Here is a 25,304-nt window from a genome sequence, read left to right as displayed (position 1 = left end):
GTTTAAAACAGATTTACAAAATGCTGAAACTTGTTGTTCGTGTTCTAACCCGAGAATTGCAGCTATCATACTATTAGAATTACCAGTACGCAATTTAAATAAAAAAAACTACTAAAGCCTGAATTATATCGCGACGATTTGATTTTCTCATAGATGTCATCATATCTGCTAATTCAATTATATTTTTCCAATTCAAACCTGTAAATACTTTTAATCGTTCCTCTGATAAAGTAAAATCGCCTATTTTATCTTTAATTTCTGAACTATGGTGTTCTAAATATTCAAAATATACTCTAAGTTCGTTGTTGTCAAGGAAACTATTATTTGAATGTACGCGTAAATTCTGAACTAAATCTTGGAATAAACGGTTTTTTAATAAATGACCAGGACAGCACCGATTTCCTTTGGGTACATATAATCTACGCATGATAAATACCTGTTTACGAGTTTCAGCTGGTACATTAATAATGTTTAACTTGGATCCACATATGAAACAATATCCATGACTAGAAATAATGCGAGCAAATGATACTTCAGTTAAATTGTTTTGCTCATCGCTAATATTTTCGTGAATATGAAAGGAAGGATCTTCTGCCGACGAAGACGTTGGTACCGAAGATTCAGAAGACACTTGATGAAGTTGATTAAATGATGTTATATTGAGTGTGGATTCTTCAACATACGAAACTGCAGTTCAAGGTGTTGGTAAAAAAAAAGTAACGTCGGCGGACGACATACTAGCTATAGATGCTGAAGCCATGGATATGTCATGTGTGGATTCAGATTGTAAACGCGGAGAAGGAACTGTAAATAATTCGGAAACTCTACTGTGCTTGTATGAAAAAATACGGCACGAACCGCAGAGAACATCCCCAATAACGAATGTTTTCCTTAAAATACTGGAAAATCTTACACAGTCAGCATCGGTAGATATTCTCTTTTTTTGGCCGCGTGATTTCCGTATTAAAATATTACACTTAATGCACCTAGTATGTGTAACGACTCTGGAACCTAGGTTCAGATAGTTACTAGCGCTAGGAAGGTAAAGAGCGGCTTTTACCAACTAAACGACTCGTTTTAGAAAATAACTAAATGTAAAGATTGTGGGATTCGTGTGGTGTGCGGTTAAGGAGTGAAATCCACAGGTCAATATCTTTCAACAATAAGGTTTATTCAATAAAATAACGAAGATGATGAATTTAACAAATAACAAGTAACAAATAACAACAAAATATGAAAAGTATACTGGTTTGATCAAAAGAAACTAACTAGACTTTGATATAATATTAATAATAGAAATAATAGAACTTGGCAAATTAAACAATACGTAATAAGTAATTGTGAATCTAACTAAATCTGATTCTCGTTAGTTAATACTTTATATTATTTCGTACCTAAGTCTGATTTTGGATGAAGCTAACTTCGCTTTTATATAATTAACTGAATTCGGTATTCTATAAGATTTGATTCTTAGTTTCGAACGCTATCGCAATGACAAATTTATACATATTGATTAATACGTTTGTAGTTTATATAATGAATATTCTTTACGGAATTATTAATATTAGCGCGTGATAGTCTACCGCAGCGAGGAACACGACCTAAGTGTGATTCTCTAAGTGTACCTAAATACGCTTTCGCAAAGTTAGATAGATTAATGATTTTATCTGATATCTAACGCGGTGTAGTCGACTACTGAGTTTACGCTGATGACAGAACAATATTCTTTTACTAATTCAAGTTCAAAGTTTGTTTGAATCTAAATGAATTATTTTCTCGGAACAGTTACTCTTTTAATCTGGCTCGACAACTAATTGTCCATGACCCTTTTTGTCAAAACGAACACTGACAGCCAAAACCAGATCGCTTAATTGGGGAGCCTGTTGTTCACTGGCTACTAGAACGACCCAACGATACAGGAAAAGGGTGAACAGTATAAGTTCAACAGGGTAGCAAATCAATTGATTCTAATATAAAATCGTAATTGCTGAACTGCCACCCAAAAGACACGGGCTTCAGAGACCATGCCGCTCAAATGGGGAGCCTGCGTTAGCTGGCTACGAAACTACCCAGAGCGAACTCCGAGAATCTGACGGCGCGTTAGCAATCCGACGTAAAATCAAATTTGTGTAGCTGAGAGCTATCGTTTCGATATCTTAGCCTTTCTTGGCGCTAAGTATAGCACTCTCCTAAAGGAGTTTCAGATACGAGACCGTTTGAATGGGGAGCCTGTTGTTCACTGGCTACTAGAACGACCCACGACGTTCAAATGGCGTATACCCGCTTTACCAATCAAGTATTAAGAATCGTTGCGGCTCTTGACAGCGAAAACTGTTCCGGTTATACTTATCTGAAGACTTCTAGCTCGATCGATTTCGAAAACTGTTCTGCGATTTAGGCGAGTTTCGCTCGGCCTTTTATACTCGCCAGTCTGGCAATTTCTCGGAAAACCCCCATAACGTCGATATATATAATTATCGTATAAATTCGCAATTAGGCAGTAATTATGAAAACGAACGATTTAATTACATTATTAATATCGCATTCTACATAATAGTTTATGTTGATACAAAAGTAATAATTTAATAGTGTTTTAATGAAATTGCATTTTCTGTCTTCCTCTATATACTACGCACGACTTCTATACGGATTGAATCTAAATGTATAAGCATACGGTGTTTCTAGAACATTCCATTGAACAATATTATAATTTACAATATTCACTGCAATAAACTAACATCTGACTCTATTTCCGGATAACATAATATTAGTACGCCTGATATGCATTAACTGATTTGTTCAACTAATGGTTTTTAATAACTAATAATATCGCAATTGTAAAATGTATTCCTATCCTTCTCTAGGATTACGCGAGAATACTAGGAAATTCGGGGCGAGCATCGCGGCACGTAGGCACATCGCATTACGGAATTTTCCATATAGAATTATACATTTATTAGAGTAACTATAAAATAATACATTAATTTTGGTTTAAATGAATTAACTTAACATTTGATTGACTTTATGAAACATATTACTCCTTTTAAATTGAAAGCATAAAATAATTATTGAAAATTGAAAATATAAATATAAATATATATATATGTATCGGTTACCGACCGTTGAACTAAATACATAAGATAATATATAATGTACCGTCGGTAATAGTCTATTATTGTCGATAACTAACTATTCCTGTCAGCGGGTAATGAAATTGAACATAGGACTGCCATGTATAAAAAAAACTCTTCCCGGGATGTTACATATGCACGGTTTTCTTATCAACGAATTGCACTTCACCACTTGACATCATGTAAACACAACACAAGCAAAAATAGAAAGCAAGATATTAACTTCAAAAACAGACTACGAAATAAGTATGTAGTATATGAAACACAGTCCAAGACTGATCATCGTTTCGTCAGTCTCCTCCGAGGTAGAATTTTTACATTGGTGGGAGGTATGTAGAAAATACAAAAATTCAGTCTATTAGAAGGGGTAAAATTGACCTTTTCCAATTGGCTAGTTCAAGACGTTAAGTTTAATCTTATAACCACTTTTACAAAACTAAGCAGGTAGGGACCGACTCTTTTATAACTGAGATGAACCATGTCACGACCGAAGTTTGAGTAATAAAAACTTACGGTTAGTATAATAAAACTGAAAGTAAAAATTCAGGAAACACGGTCAACTCCTTTCATTTCCTTCTTTATTATTTTAGTCAAACATTTTTTCAGGTATATCTATTTGCTCCACTTTACAAATGGTTTAAACAGAACGTACCAACTCCTTTTTGCTAGGTAAGAAGCTATTAAAATTGTACATCGCGATTATTTCGAGGATGGATTGAACTGACCATTTTTCAAACATCAAGTTTACAACATCCCGACGTATAATGGTCCGATACCTGAGTAGGGAAAAACCCAATCTCCAATTATTCAAGATTAACAAAACGCCTATGACAATAAGTAATAGACAGACTTCTATTACTTAGTTACCAGAAATGAAATATTTAAAAATTGGACTGATATATGTACTCAACTGAAAAAATATAAAATCGTAGCACAATTAAGATATACATATAGTCAAAATGTTCCGTAATTATTTTTTTATAGAATTTAAAGTTGTCAAAGTTTTTCAAGTTAAAAAAAAAACAAACCTTGATATTGTTACGTACGCCAATGATTTTTTACTCCTCGAAGATGAATATTCAGGAATAGCCTAAGACCACCGCGAAGCGAGAGTCTAGTCTTGCCTAGGTTTTCCAGTTACCAGGGTTTCCTTATTAGGCTTCGCTCGAGAACATCTAACGTCTTCGGACCAACGCGATGAAAATTTGTTAGACGAAAACGTTGCGTTGATTCGTTCCCACCGTCTCCACCACTACTCGTTTTCTACCCATTTTTGAGTATAAAAAGGGTTGTGGAGAAGACGCAGTGGACCCAATAGATTATTAAACGTCGTCTAATACGGAACCTCTGTCCGTGGACCCAGTTAATTCTCGAACGTGGACTAACGAGGAACCTCTGTCAGAGTTTAGTTAGAGTTTTTCACGTTGAATTAAAACTAAGTCACTTTTGAGCAAGATCGGGTTAGAGTCCCCTGCGAGCAACATTGATAACCATACAGTACGTATAGTTTACTGTTAGGCATTTTTTCTAAAGTACTTTCGGGTCCACGTTTCGCTTGTTCTTCGTTAAAACTAGGCAGGATTAGATTCTCGCTTTGTCGGAGTCGAAACATACTAAACTCAAGTAAAATCAAGTCAAGAACATTTCTTGTAAAAATCACCTTAACCGACAAATACACGTAACCATTTGTAATTCCGGTTTTGGGAAAAGAATATATTTTCAACTTTTATTTTTAAACTTAATTTTTGCCTTTGTCAATTTATAACCAAAGTCCTAATAAACCCACCAGTCGGTATATCTTAGCCGCTCGAGGTATACTAGCATATCTTTGTTACGAGCACAACTACTAACATTTCCTGTGACACCCGGCGTTAGCCATACGTCGGCTAGTTCACATATCATTTTCCTGGGGCACCCGGCGTTAGCCATACGTCGGTACATCCCCGCGTCTTGACCAATCCTGTGACCCCCGGCGTTAGCCATACGTCGGCTAGTTCACGATAACCAACCTCCTGGGGCACCCGGCGTTAGCCATACGTCGCACAGTGGTCCCAAATCGCAAAAAGCTGGCCAAAAGTCGAAAAATGAAGTATTCAATTTTTACCTTTTAACTATTGGGTTGGGTACACTGATAGTTTATGACTTCAGTTCCAAAAGGTACAGTTGTCCAGTTCATCTACCTGCATTGGTATTTCAGTAGGAAATTGACTTCCGTTCGAGCAATACTTAGCGCGCAAATCCAGTAAAAATAGACTTCATTAGAAAAATTTGTAATTCAGTCCCCAGTGCATCAATTTTGATTCTGTAAAATGGAAAACACAGCTAAAGGTAAGTAGAATTCATAGACATATTACAAGATCAACTCTTACAAAGTATAATACAACAATTGAACAACGCTTTTTAATAAAAATTCAAGTAAGTGACGACCTCGGTATTTATAAAAAAAGGGAAAAGTTTATGACTTAGACGGAGTTGGACTAAAAAACCAATTGCAATATTTAGTTAAGACTATAATGCATCAGAATTAACAAAAAAATTTGAAAATGTAAATACTTGTGTTTGCCGCTGATTCATGCGTGTTCGCCTCTCTCTTTCTCTCTTTCTCCCTGTCATACAGTTAGTCATTCGCTCACTATTTTGGTCTCCTTTTTTTCATACCTGCATAGAAATTACAAATAGGTGAGAGGTCAACATTCAGGTATACGTGACCCCCGGGCACATAATGCCGAAGTACAATTAAGCAAATAAACGTTGAGTTTAAGAATATTCAGCATCAGTTTTTTCATAACTTTTTACGAATATTGATATGGACGTCACAGGATTATTATAAATATTATTAAAAAAGTATAATATAAGTCGGTCTATAGAATTTAGCATTATAAATAAAAGATGTATTGATATGTTTGCGCGTGCGTCTATAATTATATTGTTGCTGGAAAGATTAAACTTGTTTGAAATATGATTTAGTATAATATTTATATTTATATTTCAGTTTCGGAAGAAATTACTCTATCAAAGAAACAAATATTCATTGCACTGAAAAGTAATTTGAATGGAACAAAAAGCAATTTAATAAACGTAATTAATTATTTTTTTCGTAATTTTGTCTTTAATTTGTAACCTCGAAAACCACTTTGTGCAAATTTTCAGCTAAATAGAAGAATTCTTTCATATTTTGGTCAGTTTTTTGTTTTTTTTTTTAATACTGAACATTTTGTTTCTCGTAATTTTTACTTTTGATTTGTAATGAGTGACCTCAAAAACCCCTAGATACGAAGTTTCATTAAGATTGAAATACGCCTTCATATTTTGACCAGCTTTTTGCGATTTGGGACCACTGTGGCGTCGGCTCATCCCCGCGTCTATTTTCCTTTGGCGCTCAGGTTAAGTAACAAACCTGAGTTAGCCTAGTGACACTACCTTGACCAAAATACAGCCCCTAGCCACGCGGCTGTGACCCCTCCGGCTCGTAACAATATATTCCTAAAAAGGATTAGAAATATTTTTAAATAAGTAATATCCATTGTTCTATAATTAGAATTAATTAAATTAACAATTTAAAGAAAAAAAAAAAAAAAAAATATAAGTTCAGGTGGGATCGAATCCGCGCCAAAAAGAGTATGCAGCGGTTTACGAGTCAGACGTCTTAACCGCTGCGCCACCGATGCCGTTGGAAGACCTTCCAACATTTAGGTATATAAAGAGCATACCATCAAACTAATTAATTAAGTTAATTGCATTGTTGTAATCCATAGATCAATTGTGTGAACGTGAATCCTCTTAAAATTACTTAATGCATCTTTTATGGGAAAATGGCATAAAAATTCAAAGCAGAAGTTAGTTTTTCGCGCGAAAAAATCGGTTTTTGATTTTTTTAACTACGGCGCACCTCACCGAAAAATCTGAAAAAATTAGAGAATAATAGTTGTACTAATACCTAACTACCACATTAATATAAAAGTAGTGCTCCGACATCTTCACTAAAAAATCGCATTTTTTCGGATTTTTTTTCGGTTTTTGATTTTTCACGACTACAGTTTGCGATCAAAAAATCTGAAAAAATTCTGTAAGATGCGCTATCTGGACCTCAATGTTTTAGAATTTTTGTACGAAATTAAATAGGCAAAAAGGGTCAAAAACCGGAATTTCGTTTTTTTCCTTTTACTACCCCCACGGATGAGACAGGGGCTTGAAACTTGGTGTGAGATGTTTCTTTGGGATATGCTACCGACTGACGAATTGGGTCTCAAATTCGACTCAAGGGCACATTTGACCACCTTATCCGGCTATACCCTTTGGTCACCCTACGAGCACTTTTATTACATTTTTTCCATATCTTCCTCACCTCATCATCCCACCAGTACGCATGGCTTTTTTTATTTCCTCCCCCTTTCCCTTTCTTTCTAAGAAATCTATCATATATACATCTTATAAGGTTCCCGATCTTAACCTCCACCTGTGCCCAGGGTATCCCCTCTATCCACCAAACTTTTAACTTCATGCACTCTTCTAATTCTTTTAATATTAAAGTTTTCTTTTTCTTTAGGTCACCAAGGATCCACCCTGGCTCTACCGTGTTATTCTCCCTCTTTTTATAGGTAAGTTTATCATCTTCCTCAATACTGTACGTAATATATTTGTGGTCACTATAGCTGGTCTCTTCTTCTACCTTCCAATTCCTTATGAACTCATATAAATTATCCGAAATCAGTGTGATATCGACGCTGGAGGCTCCCCTTTCTCCCTCAGAAGTTATCGCTCCGCCCTTGTTCACACAGATAAAATTATTTACGTCTAACCGGCTTTCTTCGGTTCATCCCACCGAACTGAGTGGGCATTTAAGTCTCCCGCAATTAATATTTTTCTATCCTTCTTTTCCCTTATTACCCTTTGAATCTCTACCTCCAGCTCCTCCCAGTTCTTTTCAAATTCCATAATTGTCCTGTTTGGCGAAATATATACTGAAAATAGCATTACGTCACCATGCGAACAAGCTACGAAGCACTTTCCGGCTCCCCTATAGTTTAGTCCCCTTTGTAAATTAATCCCAAGGATAGCAGCGCCCCTATCCTCACTCCAATGGGCAACGTTGTCCCCCAGTGACTTAAATGGCTCACTCACAATTGTCACACTAATATTATCTCTACGCATTTTAGTTATTAATAGATCTAGGGCTGTGGGCAATCTGTTCAAAATCTGTATAATCTTAAGCTCTCTAGTCATGACTGATAAAAAGAATGTAAACAAAGGTTTGTTCCGTCAAAAAGCAAGAAAGTCCCTTAATAAAAAATTGATTTAGGTACGCGCTTTCCCTTTTTTAACCGACTTCGAAAAAGGAGGAGGTTACTCAATTCGATCAGTATATTTTTTTTTCTATGTATGTTCGCCGATTACGCCTAACTGGGTGGACCGATCGGAATGAAACCTTTTGCATCTGGTAGGTTCTGACTCCCCATTGGTACCACTATCAAACAATTTTTCATTTTTTAATTGCAAAGTCTTGTTATTGCAAAAAAACCGGCAACTTTTTTCTTTTTCTATGTATGTTTGCCGATTACGCCTAGCTGGGTGGACCGATCGGAACGAAACCTTTTGTATCCGGTAGGTTCTGACTCCCCATTGGTACCATTATAAAAAAATTTTTCATTTTTAATTGCAAAGTGTTGTTATTGCAAAAAAACCGGCAACTTTTTTCTTTTTCTATGTATGTTCGCCGATTACGCCTAGCTGGATGGACCGATCGGAACGAAACCTTTTGCATCTGGTAGATTCTGACTCCCCATTGGTACCATTATCAAAAAATTTTTCATTTTTTAATTGCAAAGTGTTGTTATTGCAAAAAAACCGGCAACTTTTGAAGTAAACTTTTCTCGATTTTAGTGCGCTTTTAATATCTTATCACGGACATGATTCTGAACAATTTTATTCATATACAAATTTCGCGGAAAGCTTTTGTTTTCGAGATATTAGCGAAAAATTGTTATTAACTTTTGAAATCAACTTCGAACGATTTTAATGTCCTTCGAATATGTTGTTAGGGGCGTGGTTCTGGACAACTTTTTCCTCTTGCACAATTGACGGAAAGCTTTTGTTTTCGAGATATTAGCGAAAATTGTTGTTAACTTTTGAAACTAACTTCGAACGATTTTAATGTCCTTCTAATACGTTATTAGTGGCATGATTCTGAACGAGTTTTTCCTTATGCATAATTGACGGAAAATTCTAGTTTTCGTGATATTGGCGAAAAACTATTGTTATTAATATTAGTGGAACGCCCCGTGCTATGCACGGAAAAGACAAGAAAGGGCAATTACAATGCACTGTACCAAAACGCTAACTAAGCTTTATCGCTCTGACACGCGACCTATACAGCAAGATGAGTTCACGTTGACGTTGGTTTATTATTCCCATTACTTGGTACAGTCTCCGTATCGTTCTAAAAATGCATCAATTTGATTTGTTAGAAAATTTGTTGCGCAGGATCTGCTATTATTTTACGGATACTTTCACCCTTGCGCAGTCCTAAACCGTAAGAGATACACATGTGCAGTAAATTTTTGCAAAGAAAGTTAACAAAGAACAAATGGATGAAGCACCCTCAATCATGATGTAATTAGTTTGTACTTGTCCCTGAAAGAGTGTCCCTGATTTTTTTATCTATGTATGTTCGCCGGTTTTTTCCTAGGTGGGTGATCCGATCGGAACAAAGCCTTTCGCATCTTGTAGAGTCTGACTCCCCATTGGTACCATTACCAAAAATTTGTTCATTTTTTAGTTGAAAAGGATTATTGTTGCAAAAAAAATTGAAAAACGAACATCCATGTTGTCTTTTACTTAATTATGCTCATGGCATTTACGCAGACAAAAAAAAAAAGCCCAGAAGAACTGTCTCACAGTATCCCATACAATTCTCCCCATTCCACTAAAAAGCGTGAAATAAAATAATTTTCAGAAAAAAAATACACCGACTTCGAAATGCACTAAAAAGTATAAAATAATTTCTATTTCCTAATGAAGTAATTTCTATTTCATTCAATCATGCAATTACGTAACAGATATGAATGAAACCTATTTACTCGTTAGGTAGTATATTAAATACATTTCAACCTTTTCGGAGGCGGCGCAAGATTAAATAACATATTCAAAATAATCTTTTAATTTTGCGCCGCCTTTAGGTATTATTTAATATAATACCTAACGAGTAAATAGGTTTCATTCATATCTGTTACGTAATTGTATGATTGAATGAAATAGAAATTACTTCATTAGGAAATAGAAATTATTTTATACTTTTTAGTACATTTCGAAGTCGGCGTATTTTTTTTCTAAAAATTATTTTTCCTAGTTACTATCTATACTATAATCAGACTGTACGTCTTCGTCATCATTATCGCTGACTTTTGTCAGATCGTCTATTTCCTGGAGGGCGTTTTTAGCCCTCTCCATCTCAAGGTCAAATGAATTGCACTTACCTAGTAGTATCTGCTGCTCGTTTATGTCTTGTATATCCTCCCGCGTCGTCCTTTCTTTACCACTTGTATCTGCTTTCCTTCTGTTTGTGGGTTTATTTCCTGGTGTTTTTAGGTATTTGTTACATTCGACTGTTGTGTGTCCAATGCCTCCACATCTCCAGCACTTTGCTAGAATTTTGGAGTATCTTTAATAGTACATAGTGACCAACCAATTTTGATTAACTTATTTGTTATAAGGGTTTCCGCCATATTAATCGGTAATTTAATGAACGCAGTCTGAAAGGCCCCTTCTTGTCTTATCACCCTTATTATTTCAACACTCTCCAGGTCTGCACTTTTTGGAGGCTTTATCCGTAAATTTTGGTAAATGGCCTCCCTAATTTCCTGTTTTTCAATTGAGGGGTCAGTCCTCCTTACCCGAATTCCCTCCCTGGGTTCGAGTTTCCTTACCTTTCCCTTCTTTCCTATTTTATCACTAATGTGTTGTATCCACTCCTTTATCCCACTCTCTCCCTCCACTTCTACTAAAATCCCCCCTCCCCCAGTTAATCTCATTGTTTTAATATTAATCCTTTTGGGTGAACCTACTGCTCCACAGTAGAGTATTTGAACCGAAAAACCGGACAAAAGTCGATTTCAAAAATTTTGCGTAAACTGTAAACTTTTTGTTGTTCGAGGTTCTTAAATATATAAGGAACAATGTACTACATTTTTTTTTTACTAATACACTCAGAAAGCACTAAACTTAATAAAAAGTTGAGAGATTTTATGACTGGTTTTGGTTTTTCAACCACGCTAAAATATGTGATGCATTTACTAGTGAATTTTATATTTTTAGAACAGTTAGGAAATTTCTTTCATTACAGATCCTTTTTAGGTACGTATGTAATATACTTTCACATTTTTTATTTTTCGTTTGTCATAATTATTTATGTAGTTATTAATATCTCAAAATAATCAATAAATCAATAATTTTGTTTACTATTATGAAAATTCATTAACGATTTTGTTATAGTTCTCAGTGACATTCGATGCTCTTTTTGGTACCATTACATTCGGTAGAGATTCCAGATTGTAACCCAACATAATTTGATTCCGGATTTGTCCGGATTGAAGATTTATAACTAATTTAACATTAAACGTTTCGCAGCGTTTCACGTACGCCTACACGCATAGTCACGATCATAGGCCCAGACTTGCTTGAACAACTCTCGTTGGCGAAGTCTTCTAGAAGAAACTATTACAGAGTACTAATATTTATAATGTTTATGTTAAGCTATAATATGTAAGCTAATTGAAATAGTTCTGTAAATGTGTAGAGTTTCGACGAATAAATCTCATGGACGCTTTTGAAAATATTTGATGGTTTCTTTATTTTATTGTTTTATTGGAAATCCCAACGAACCAGCTGACATTCTCTTCCATCTGGCCCTTTCCTTATTTTCTTCACCCTATTGTCCACTATACTGACCTTTCTCGTCTGTTTTATATCACCCAAACATGCTTCTTTAGAATTTCTGTAGCCTCAAGATTTTTCCAAGGACCCGCTAAAATACTTCCATACTTCCTAATTTTACCATTCCTTTTTAAACCACCTCTTTTCGTAAAAAACCTAGCCAATAACTTTTCTTCTTCCCACACCCTTATTCAAAATATCGAACACTGGTTTCTTTCCAATAATTTACATTTTTCTTGTCAGCGCCGTTTTTCGTCAGATGTCATCCGAAATTCACCGAGCAAAATATTCCAAGCATTTTTCACGCATTTATACATTATATTTTAGTTTTTTTTCTGTTAATTTTATTTGGTCTAAGTTTAGTTTCGTATAGTGCAGTGTGTGTTTTATATGTGTATGTGTTATAAAGACATTATTTAAGTTCTTTAGTTAAGTTCCTGGATTTATGTGTTTTTGTTCTTTTTTTATATTTATATTGCACTTCCTTCGATTTCTATCTGGTAAGTACACTTCATATTTTTATTATATAATATAGATATTATCCAGTTTTGATATTTAAATGTTCATTTAACGGCAATATAAATATACATACAGGTGTCACAATGTCAGCAAGTTCTTCGACGCAATCTGCAGGCCCCTCTGGCATTAAATTAATGACGCGAAAACAGTTATTTGAGATAATGCTGACACACAAGGGTGTAAATATTAATAAAAAAACTCGAATATTTAATAAATTTCTTATCATCTCAAGAAAATTACTCAAATGAAGAACGCCAAAAATTACACCTTAAATTATCGAAATTCAAATACGAATTTAAACGCAGATGATTGTCTGTTAGTTACAAAGAAGAGACATTTAGGGCAAAATATAAGACTTGGCTAGAAGGGACAGTGGAACTTCCTATTGCAAATATTCGACCAGGATGACCAACAAAATCTTTTAGCGATTTGACTGAACGCTCTAAACGCCGAAAAACGGAAAATATTCGTGACAATACAAGCGTGGAAGAACTGTCTTTCGCAACACAAACAAAACTTAGAACTTCCGGTTTGATAGACGCGTCTGCTATATTAAAAGAAGTTACAAAATTTCCCACGCGTGCAACTAAATATAGGAAAATTTTTTCGCATAATCAGCAAGAAATAAAATTTCAATTAACGGTCATTAAAGCCCTTCCAATTTTTAATGATGTTCAATTATCTAGGGAGCAATACGAAATAATTAGAAGAAGCAATAAAAAGTTATATCCATGTTATTCAATACATATTACAAAAAGCCAAAAAAGAATGTTACCCTATTCGTGAATCATATTTAATAACTTCTACTAGTGCTGAAACAAATTTACAAGGCCTATTAAATCACACTTCTACTCGGCTAGTATTATCCATACAAGATGCAATAAACGTGATAGAGAATCGATGGTATACGTCACTATCGAGTGGTGTGCGATGTGAAGTTCGACGCGGGTGTTCAGTTGTTTTTCGTATTCGGCGATGCCTTCAGGCTGTCGTGATGGTCCATGCAACGTGTTCGCAACGTGTGCGAATCACGTGTTTATAATATGTATCAAGTTCTTTATTAATTACGAATATATATGTTTAGTTTAGTGTTACCGAGTCAATTATTACCGCAATAACCCAACAAAACGATTTAACGGATGAGGAGTGCACTGCATTACAATTAATAAGTAAAGGGGTTGTGACGGATCGCAACAAGCACAATTTAAACAAAAATTTTACAACAACTATGATTCCAATGCAAACATATTCCAAAGTTCTATGGTGCCCCTGCACTTAATTTCTTCCGTAAATAAAAAAATCGTTTGGCAAAATCCAACATCTTCTTCTCCTCGGTATTGTCGACCAATTCAAATTAGATTTATTAAGGAATCAGTTGACATTACTAATGAAGAAATACAGTATATTAGAACAAAAATCAGTAACTTAAAAGAAACAAAAATTGAAAATAATAGATACATATCAATTACACATAATATGCTTTTCACAATGGTCGACGCAAAGGTATGTAATGCAGTCATGAATACCACATCAACCATGAGGTGCTATATATGTGGAGCTACACCCAAAGATTTCAATAATTTATCAGCAACACGGGAAGTTTGTCCAGAGTCATTGGAGTTTGGATTATCTACCTTACACGCAGGAATAAGAGTGTACGGTCGAAACTCTTCAACATGAAGAATTCCAATTTTATTCGATTAGTGAAGGAATCACTACGTTATTAAATTTCAAAGGACTGGACGATAGAGTAAGGATGCGGTTGGTTAAATGAAAACTCTGGATTATGATGAGTTGAACTGATTGTTTATTCGAGTTATCGAGCAAGGGAAAAAGCCCGAAGGCATAAAAAACCCTTGACGTTAATTGATGAAGGGAAAAAGCCCGAAGGCATAAAAAACCCTTGAATTTGAGAATACATACTTAAAGTCGTATGATTGAGGCATGTGTGAGTGTGTCGCGTTTGATGATATAATGTGTACACAAAGGTTGGGCGCCCGTCAGCGATCAGTTCATCGCGTGACACCGGGTTTTTTGGGAAACAGTTCCCTTTGATGATTTTGAATCACGATCGTGCGGAAACCAGGTTCCGTTGGAGTCTCCAGCTTGGGGAGACGTCCAGACGTCGTCGTAAACGATGTCTATTGTGTGTTTGTTGCCGGCAGGGCCCCGCGAGTAGTAGTAACGCGAACCGCGGATCATCGTCGTCGCGAGAAAAAATATAGAAACTTTTATCACCCGGTACACGGCGAGATTGCTCGACCGATCGCGACCGTAGACCCGTAGCGACTGTCTTTTTCTGTTACTGAGGCAAGGACATCGCGTTCCTTTCCTCCGAGCGTTTCGATGTTGTTTTTCCGGCGGTTTCGATTTTACTCTCCGACAAAGAGTGTTCGAACACATACTGCACCTAGCATATAAATTGCCGGTTAAGAAGTGGCAAATAAGGACAAAACCGGAAAAAGACATAATAGAAGAAAGAAAAAAAATGATTCAGGACAAATTTAAAAATGAAATGGGACTAATTGTCGATGTGCCGAAGCCTGGATTCGGTAACACAAATGATGGGAATACAAGCAGAAAATTTTGTTCAAACCACAAATTATCGGCATCAATAACGGAAATTGATGAACAATTAATATGTATAGATTGAAAGTTATATTAGAAGTTATATCAAGTGGAAAAAAAATAAATACCAACCAATTTGCAGTATATGCCAAGAATACTGCACAGGTGTATGTACAGTTATATTCATGGTATCCCATGAGTCCAACTTTACATAAAATATTAATTCATGGACCCATAATAATTGAACATGCCATTTTACCAATTGGGCAATTATCGGAAGAGGCTGCAGAAGCAAGAAATAAATATTTTCGGCTATACAGACAACACCACGCCAGAAAATGTAGTTGAGAGTCGTGCAATATAGACGTCTTAAACAGACTTCTGTTAAGTTCAGACCCTCTTCTATCAAGTATGAGGTTAATTCGTAAAGAGAAAAGAACGGAATACTCAAAAGAATCCTTGGATATGTTCCTTCCGGACAACAGTCAATCAGAAGAGACATCATCCGAAAAAGACTCGATAGAAGTATCTTCTGATGAAGATTAATGGTAAAGCGGTTTAAAAATATTTTGAAAATATGTATTTTCTTAGTAAATTGTTGCTCAATCCACATATTCTACATTAAAATATGAATATAGTAAATTTTAATATGATATGTGTACAAAACTAATTTTTCCTGATTTTGCAGTGACACTTCACCATCGACCCTACTTTTCAACGCTTTCCAACAATGTGAGAAAAAAATGGTCTATACAAAATGTAAATGGTATTTATACATCTACTAATTTTAATATATAATATTTCAAAAATTTTTTATATAATATTTTTATAATATTTTTATATAATATTTATTTTTAATTTCAGAATATTGTAGCCAACGTTAAGACGAATTCAACGACCTACTATGTTATAACCTTCAACCTATGAACGACGCTAAAATAATTTTGTCCGGTTTTTCGGTTCAAATACCCCACTGTGCGTTTTTTTAAAAATGTGAATGTCCTTTACCCTCTCACTTGTGTTATATTTAATATAAACTGCATTACCTTTGTGTTTCCTTATTTTTATTCCTGTCTCAGTACCTTCAATCATCGGTCTCTTACTCACTACCTCTCTCATTCTTTCCTTTTCTCTATCCTGCCTCTCTGTATATTGTGTGCCATGTCCATCGCCGCTGCCATGAGCTCTCCTTCCTGCAACATTTTCTATTAATAATCTATCATGCCTTCTGACTTTCTCTTTCACTACTTCACTCCACTTTGGTTTGGGGCAAAAGTATGCTTCCTCCGTCTGGAGACCAATCGATCTCATTTCCTTTCCTATTTTGGGGTTTGTACCTTCTTTAATCCTCATTTCTTCTTCTGCTATCCTTTGTTCCTGTCTAGGGGCTAATTTTCTTGCTCTACTGGGTTGCCCCGTTATCCATTGTAGGTCCATATTTGTCCTACTGCTTCTCCAGAAGGCTCTTTATTTTCCTAATCTCCTTAGTTACCGGGCTCATGTCTTGATCCTCATTGTTACAGTCCATGCCCGTAACTGGTGTAGCCTCCTTCCTTCCTATCATATTTGGGATCGCAAGCCTTTCACAATCCCTGCCAATATGGTCACTTCCTCCACATTTATAGCATACCCCTTTCTCCAATTTGCATGACCGTGGCAGGTGTGTTCTCGCGCCACACTTAAAGCATTTCCTGTTATCGATGTATTCGTTCACTCTGCACATCGTCCATCCTAGCCTTCGCCTTTCCTGTTTTAGTAGTTCCTCCGCCACATCACATTGAAATTCCAGGCAAGCACTGTTGTTACTCCTCATAGATTTCCTGTAGAATATGACCCTGAAGTCTTCTATTTTATGTACTTCCTTCATCATATTTCTTATGTCCTCCTCCTGGATGTCCATGTCAATTCCCGTTATGATTAGTTTTTTTCCTTTTACCTATTATTGCGTCCATCTCATAACCTGCCTCCATAATCCTATCTTTGAGGTTATGTAGATCAACCAGTTTCTCTACATAGAAAAGTAATTCTTTTCCCCCTCTTGCCTGTTTTATCCAACTAATCGCCGTGTTACCAATCGTGATTTTATTCTTTATGCCCCTTAATGTTTCTTGAAACCCTATTCCTTCTTTACACTTAACTTTGATAAAACCTGCCTGCTTGTTCTCTGTCCGTGTCAACTGTTTAATTTCTCTTATACTATGGCCTTCACTCACCTCTTTTCCTCCTTTTGCTTTTGGTATTTCCAGCCCTAGTGTCCTCTCCCTTCTCCTTATCATCCTCGGCTAACCTCCTCTTGTAGGGTTGTTTTGACTGCTCGTCTGGTGAGTTGTCATTGTCAGTTGACCTCAAATCATTCCTTCCACCTCTCTTCCTTTTTCTTGCGACCAGGCAGAAGTCGTCCTCTATCTTCTCTTCCTCCTGCGTCACCTCTTCCTTATGGTTCTCCCCTCCTTTATGAGCATTATTTGGTTCCTGCTCCATCCCCTACTGTGAGATCAGTAGTGAACCGTCTTTTATTAACTCTGTAATGTTTTTGAGCCTAGCGCAATTGAATCTAGGCAACGCCGTTAAGATCTCAGTTACTCGGTTCACGTCACCTATCCAATCTCTTAGATTTTGTTGTCTTCTGCTTACGTCTTTTGTCGTCTCAGCCTCAATTATACGAAGCATATTTTCTTTAATTATTTCTAGCACTCTTTGTTTTACCTCTCTTTTCAGGTTTCCGCTCGAGCTTACTATCTTTTCGATTTCCTTACTCAAGTCCCCAATATCACCTACAGCTTTGATTATTCTAATGAGGTTTAGTTGCCGCTGTAGTTCATTCTGTTCTTGATCCTCCGTCTTGTTCTCCCCCTGCATTACCCCCTGTGATGTTTTATCTTCCTTTCCCCCCTTTTCTGCTTTCTTGTGCTATCCAATTTACCTTTGTCATTTGTTTCCTCCATATGGGGTTCCACCTGTTTGTTGTTCTCTGTTCTATAACTACTTTCCCCCTTACTTACCTCTCTTACCTGTATCTCCCCACAATCCCTTTGCTTATTGGGTTTTGATCTAGACGCTCCTATAATATCATATATTATATGACCTCTCTATCATTCCTCTCTCCTCTTCTGCAGTTGCTTTGGTTGAGGTCTAGGCCTCTTCCCAGCTCTCTCCTAGTCCCAATGTGGGCCATTCATCGTCCTTAATCTTGCTGACTCCGCCCTGCTCATTCTCTTCCTCCGTCTGTGTGTTCCCACCTCTGCGTCCTAGAAACTTCGCTATTAATTCCGTTTCTTTTATACTTACCTCCACCTGCTTTACAATCCTGGGTTTTGTTTTATTTGTATTTGTATTTGTATTTATGTTTATTTTGTCTGAACTCATCGTTGTTCCCACGAGTAAGTCGGTCCGTAATACTTCTTGTGCAGAGCCGTCATACACAAGGAGGCCTTGTTACAACCGGGAGGCGGCAGGTACCCGGAGGTTGGCATGCTAATGGTTGATGCTCCCACCAACCACGCAACCGCGCATAGCCGAGACAAAGTTCCATTCTATGGGTGGTGCGCGTTCTTCTCATCGCAGCCAGAGCTTGGGGCTAGGGATTTATTATAGAGGTTGTCATCCCTTGTGGTCCAGCCAACTAAGGTAAGACCCCCGTTCCTGCGAAACATGACCACAGGTTTACGGTCTGCTACGAGCTAGGAAAACCCTGGGATTGCTACTTCCCATACTGTGAGTGTTCCCAGGCAACTTATAGCTCCTAGGGCGCCGTTTCTCCGTTTGCGAGGAGGATTCCACCCCCCTACAATCAATCGAGGTTGTCTAGTAGGTAGGCATAGGATTCCTCCTCCCCAGCAGTCACCACGAGGAGGTGGAGGAGTCGGCTTGCATCCCTCTAGGAGATGCCATTCGACGCCACTGCGCCCAAAACCTAAGATGTTTAATAGACCTTCACGCGTTGAGGGGGAGAGGATGTCAGGTTCGCCAAAACCACATCTCTCAACAACTGCATCAGCACCGAAAAATGGTTCTCTGTTCAGAGAGGCGGTGATGCCAGAGCCAGGAAGAGAAGCAAGACCCGTAGCTCGTGAGGTGTTGGTGGGGGTGTCCCACTTGGACGCCGACCGATTGGACGTGTCCCGATTGGACGGTCCCGATTCGACGCGTTCCAATTCGAAGCGGTGCCGATTGGACGCGTCCCAATTTGAAGCTGTTAGATTAGGTTAGGTTAGATTCTGTGAACCCTGCTTTGAATTGGAACGCGTCCAATTAGCATCGCTTCGAATTGGAACGCGTCCAATCGGGACCGTCCATCGGTCGGCGTCCAAGTGGGCATCACTCGGTGTTGGTGTATCCGGGTTTTTATGCATTAGATCAGCTCGCTACCCAAGTACATAAGTCAGTGACTGCCACTGACAGTGGTTTTAGTAAAAGAGTTCCCGAGTCTGCATTAGCGTATTACGTGGCAACTGTAAGCTATGCCCGTTTGCTTAAGACGCTTGACAAGTGTGAAACTTACTGAAAGTGGCAGACGCAGTTTGGGATTCAAAATCGTCGTTTCGTGTGGAAATTGTACGGACACAAGTATTCCTAATAGCCCATTTGTTGATAAAGCATATGAGATCAATTGCCAAATTATTTTTGCTACGCGATTATTAGGTATTGGTCTCAATGACATGGGAAAATTTTGTGCTTTTATGGAGCTTCCTCCACTAATTTTTCATTCTTTTTATGATAAAGTTGTGCAGAATATTAGTGTTGCAACTACTATTGTTGCTAGAAATAGCATGAAAAATGCAGTGGAAACGGAAAAGGCAAAATCACAGGAAAACGATAACACACATTATTTAACGGTTTCGGGTGATGGATCATGGAGAAAACATGACTTCACGTCTTTATTTGGTGTATCAGCGCTTATTGGATGGTTTTCTGGGAAAGTAATCAATATGGTTGTGTAGTCCAAATATTGCAAGTCATGTGAATTTTGGAAAAAGAAAATTAACGCTGAAGAATATGCAGAATGGATGGAGCAGCACGATGACGAATGTCAAGTGAATCATGAGGGATCTGCTGGTAAGATGGAGGTCGACGCGATAATGGAAATGTTCCAACGCTCCACATCGTTATACAACGCGAAGTACCAATATTATATTGGTAACGGGGACGCCAAGACCTTTAAAGGTATTTTAGATGCAAAGCCGTACTATGATATCGACGTACAAAAAAAGGAATGCATAGAAAGGGCTGGGGTCTTAACGGTCCCAGGAAACAAAATTCAAAAAAACCATATGGATCGTGTAGCTCGCTTCGAGTAGACCACGCGTATCCATGTTTGGCGTTCCAAATCGCCGTCGTCGCTCCAGAAGAGGAGGAAATGTCTCCCGACCGGTCGTAGTACATCGGACATACGGCGCCTTGAAATGCTCATATCTCACCCGCGTTTAGGGTTACAGAGCTAATCGAGTGTTCTTTGGAAAGCTGGAGAAACGTACTTTCTGATGCGTGTATCAAGTATGGAGAAAGTAGCGATGAAGATGCTGCCGAGTGGAGCAACTGAAATTTATTGATTGCACACAAATGCATTCGACGGACCACTCTAGCTACACGCTCAATGTGTGTTCCCCTCGGAGGCGAACAAAATGCGATACCCCAATCGAAAATCCATTGGGGGCCTGATACTTCAATTTCGAAAGAACCCTAGTTGGTCGCACTCGATTTTACACATTTCGCACACCTACCTCAATATAAGCACGAGAAAACCGCTCTGGAAACACTCGTGACTCGATTCGGATCCGAAAACACGTTCACGAACTAAAAAAACACATTTCAGTGCATTCGACAGAGTCACAGAGGTATCGTTTATTTTCGATATTCAATCCTCGCTGTCACTCCCTTCTGCTTCCGTTTCTCCTCCGGATGGCACGCAGAGCTCCGTTAACTGTGCAGCCTGGCGCAAAATCTGCAGGAAGTATCGAGCATGGGCCAAGTAGAAGATCGTGGCGGCCACATATGAGCAGCAGGCTACTGTCCGGTTCCCATTCGGGCACTCAAACCAATATCTCTGAATTCCTTCAATCTGGTCCATTGTCGGTTCGTAATCGATGTAGACTCGGTAAGTTTTTGCGTTCACATGTCGCGACCTGATTTTTAGACGGACGATGTTCGGCGTTTCTTTTACGAACATCGTGGAGACGTTGTTGGTGTCGGCTTCCATCAATTCCGCTAAGTACGATTATGCAAGATCGATTTGATATGGGCCCGAGGTCAACAGGAGTAAGTGGTCTCGAGTCAGTTTCGGGAAATCGGTCAGGGTGGTGGCCGAAATCCGTTGCAGAAGTGTGCTTCTGCGACTCCACCTCTCTCGTTCCACCTGCTCTCCAAGGGTGTTCGGTTCTTCCATGCGTCGCTGCATGAGATCAATGATCTCTGACGATATGTGAGCGTCTTCCCATGATCGCTGGCCGTATTTGTTTTCCAAATAGCGGACGATGCGACAGAGCGAACGCACTTTGGGGAGCGCTCTATTGTCGAGGGTATGGTGCAGCATTTTATATTGTTGAACTACGCGACCATGCACAGCTTCAACGATCCAACGGAGCTTCGTAACCAGTCGAGAGAAGTTGGCCTCTTCGCAAGGAAGCTACTTCCTGTTGCCTTTCGTTGCTGGCATGACGACTTTGTAACCTAGGTTCTCCATGTAGTCTACAGCGTCGCGGAATCCGCAATCGACGATCAGCACATCGTTCGGCTTCAGTAGCTGCAAGAGGTGGTCATTCTTTAGAACTTCCTTCACGATCGTAGCATCGTTCCAAGTTCCGAGGAACGGCCTGCCGATGTCGACGATAAATCCGTTGGTGGTGCAGACGGTGAAAGGTTTGCACAGAGGAGCTTTCTTCTGGCCGGAGTAAGAGCGCCTTTGATAAGCGTTGTTAGTGCTTTTTTGATGGCGTATGTATGTTCCATCTAGGACGAGCGCGAGCTGATCATCACTCAGAGTCAGAAGCCGTTTCGCGATCGCTATGGTGTTTTGTAGCAAGAGTTCGCGCGTGACTGACTTGGGTCCGAAGTCTTGCTGGCTATGATTTCGTCCGAAATCCCCGTTCTTAGTTTATACAGGAAAATGAAAAGAGCTTGCCAGACATTTCGGGATGCCGATGCTCTCGCAGAACGCAGGACTTTTCGAATTTCGAGAAAAGTCGGTGAGATTTCTGAACCGCTTATCGTCTAGATCGAGGCGTCTTATTTTGTCGTACAACGACTCGTTCGACGATCCACGGAGAAGCCGCCTCATTTCTTCAAGTGGTATCGACGCGGACCCAGAAATGATTGGCAGACTACTGATGTCCTCTCTATTCTTGATTCTGTGATTGAAGCACGTTCGACTCCCCTCAGGTACGTAGATGTTCGTCTCGTTGAAGACACTACATCATTCGTTGAAAGACACCGTATGAAGTCCGTCCGTTTGCGGGCAGGCGAGGCAGCGTCTATGAGAAGAAATCATTCTGGGGATCCGCACTTGCACTAGGTTATCTTCTGGGAGGGTTAAATCAAAGTCGACATCTGATGACGAATCATCATCTGATCTTGACGTGAACACTGCACCCGATGGACCTTGCTCACCCACATCGCTCCTCGATTGAACCGATGGTCTGTCTCTGCGTATTATGCGACAGTAGCCACAAACAACATCATGTAAGAAAATTCTTTTTCTGTGGTACGCACTCAAACGGTCGCTCTCTTCCAATGTTCCCACTTTTTTCGATCTACCACGGACTTTATCAGTCTGGCGGTCACAAACTACATACTTAGCATACATGGTAGAGCGAAAGAAATGGTGGAGTTTCAGAAAATGGATTGTGAAGAAATGGTTTCAGTTTTTTTTTAAGAAACACCGAACATAGTCCGTCTAGAAATCAGGTTGCGACATGTGAACGCTGCGATCTTTTACTTGGTCCATGCTCGGTACCTCCTGCAGATTTTGCGCCCGGCTGCACAGTTAATGGAGCCGACACCAACAACGTCTCCACGATGTTCGTAAAAGAAACGCCGAACATCGTCCGTCTAGAAATCAGGTCGCGACATGTGAACGCAAAAACTTACCGAGTCTACATCGATTACGAACCGACAATGGACCAGATTGAAGGAATTCAGAGATATTGGTTTGAGTGCCCGAATGGGAACCGGACAGTAGCCTGCTGCTCACATGTGGCCGCCACGATCTTCTACTTGGCCCATGCTCGATACTTCCTGCAGATTTTGCGCCAGGCTGCACAGTTAACGGAGCTCTGCGTGCCATCCGGAGGAGAAACGGAAGCAGAAGGGAGTGACAGCGAGGCTTGAATATCGAAAATAAACGATACCTCTGTGACTCTGTCGAATGCACTGAAATGTGTTTTTTTAGTTCGTGAACGTGTTTTCGGATCCGAATCGAGTCACGAGTGTTTCCAGAGCGGTTTTCTCGTGCTTATATTGAGGTAGGTGTGCGAAATGTGTAAAATCGAATGCGACCAACTAGGGTTCTTTCGAAATTGAAGTATCAGGCCCCCAATGGATTTTCGATTGGGGTATCGCATTTTGTTCGCCTCCGAGGGGGACACACATTGAGCGTGTAGCTAGAGTGGTCCGTCGAATGCATTTGTGTGCAATCAATAAATTTCAGTTGCTCCACTCGGCAGCATCTTCATCGCTACTTTCTCCATACTTGATACACGCATCAGAAAGTACGTTTCTCCAGCTTTCCAAAGAACACTCGATTAGCTCTGTAGCCCTAAACGCGGGTGAGATATGAGCATTTCAAGGTGCCGTATGTCCGATGTACTTCGACCGGTCGGGAGACATTTCCTCCTCTTCTGGAGCGACGACGGCGATTTGGAACGCTAAACATGGGTACGCGTGGTCTACTCGAAGCAAGCTACATGATCCATATGGTTTTTTTGAATTTTTTTTTCCGGGGCCAAAAAGTGTATTTTATGCGCCGAAACCCTTTGTTTTAGCACTAGTGGAAGTTACTAAATACGATTTGCGAGTGGGATAACATTCTTTTTTGGCTTTTTGTAGTATTGAATAACACGGATATAATTTTTTGTTGCTTCTTCTAATTATTTCATATTGCTCACTGGAGAAGTGAGCATCAATAAAAATGAAAAGTGCTTTAATAACCGGTAATTATAATTTTGCTTCTTGCTGATTATTCGAAAAACCACCGCGGTGGTGCGAGACATAGCCGCACAGGGCGCATATAATTTGTTTGATGCCTTTGCATTCTCAGTCACAACGACAAGGAGGTCGTAGATACTATCTACGTAAAATCCTACGCACGCTATACCTACCCTGTATAGCTCCTACTACGCGACCAGTTATCCGCGAAGTTAAGTATCAGTTATTACCTATTGATATACCTGTGAAGAAGATCATACTGAAAGATCTGGTACGAAAAATCTATTGCAAGAGTTAAGGGGTTCATTAATTTTATTGTTTATACATTGTATTGTTTTTATTTTATTAAAATTTAATTTTTTCTCGCCATTTTTTATTTCATTTTTTTCCTGCGTTGAGAATTGCCAATTTTTTTGTTACAATTTTGCTTTTGGCTTTTGCTTTGAAAAAGAAATCAGTAAGACTGCTGGAAATGTGAAAGAAACGAGTTTAAAAAATTGTCTGTTAATTGTTGGCGTGTGAAATCTGTGATTTTTTGTTGAGTCTTTTTGGATGGCTGAAAGTCCATATCGTTCGGATCGCTTTTGGTTCACATACTCGCCGCTTGGAGGCCGCGGTGCTCGCTTTGGCCGACACGACGATGACAGGGTATTTTGGCGGCATCGCTGGAAGCTGTGCATGTCGTGTAAGCAATTCCATCTTCTGGGACCGAGAAAAGGAGGGTTCAAGCTTCATGAGAAGCCGATCCGCGGCACGCCAACCCCCTCCAATCAGTAGGGATTGTGAGGTGAACTTGGGGGTTGTAAATCGCAAAATTTCCACTTTTTTGTTTATCCCGCGAAAACGGTTCAAGCAATCGACTTGAAAATTTGTACAGAAATGCTTCAATGGTCCCTCAATCGATAGCATGCACTCAATTTACACACCCACCCTCGGGGCCGGATTGAAAGGGTTGGGGGTACCAACCTCCACAACGGGGGTTGGTTTCACGCTAGGGCCCAACCATCAACAAACACGATA

General features: G+C 38.9%; 1 protein-coding gene across 1 annotated transcript in view; it reads left to right on the top strand.

Annotated features, from left to right (window-relative positions):
- LOC105662082 (uncharacterized) overlaps positions 1-25,304 on the top strand; it is a 242,548-nt gene that overhangs the window by 120,113 nt on the left and 97,131 nt on the right. Inside the window, exons 3-4 of the transcript XR_013037660.1 lie at positions 7,678-7,729; positions 18,557-18,773. The gene's annotated coding sequence lies outside the window, so the exon portion shown is untranslated. The remainder of the gene's footprint in view (positions 1-7,677; positions 7,730-18,556; positions 18,774-25,304) is intronic.

This window comes from Megachile rotundata, chromosome 3 (genome assembly GCF_050947335.1).
Source record: "Megachile rotundata isolate GNS110a chromosome 3, iyMegRotu1, whole genome shotgun sequence".
NCBI classification, from domain to species: Eukaryota; Metazoa; Arthropoda; class Insecta; order Hymenoptera; family Megachilidae; genus Megachile; species Megachile rotundata.
Note: the sequence above shows the minus strand (reverse complement) of the source record. Positions and strands in the feature narration are given on the sequence as shown.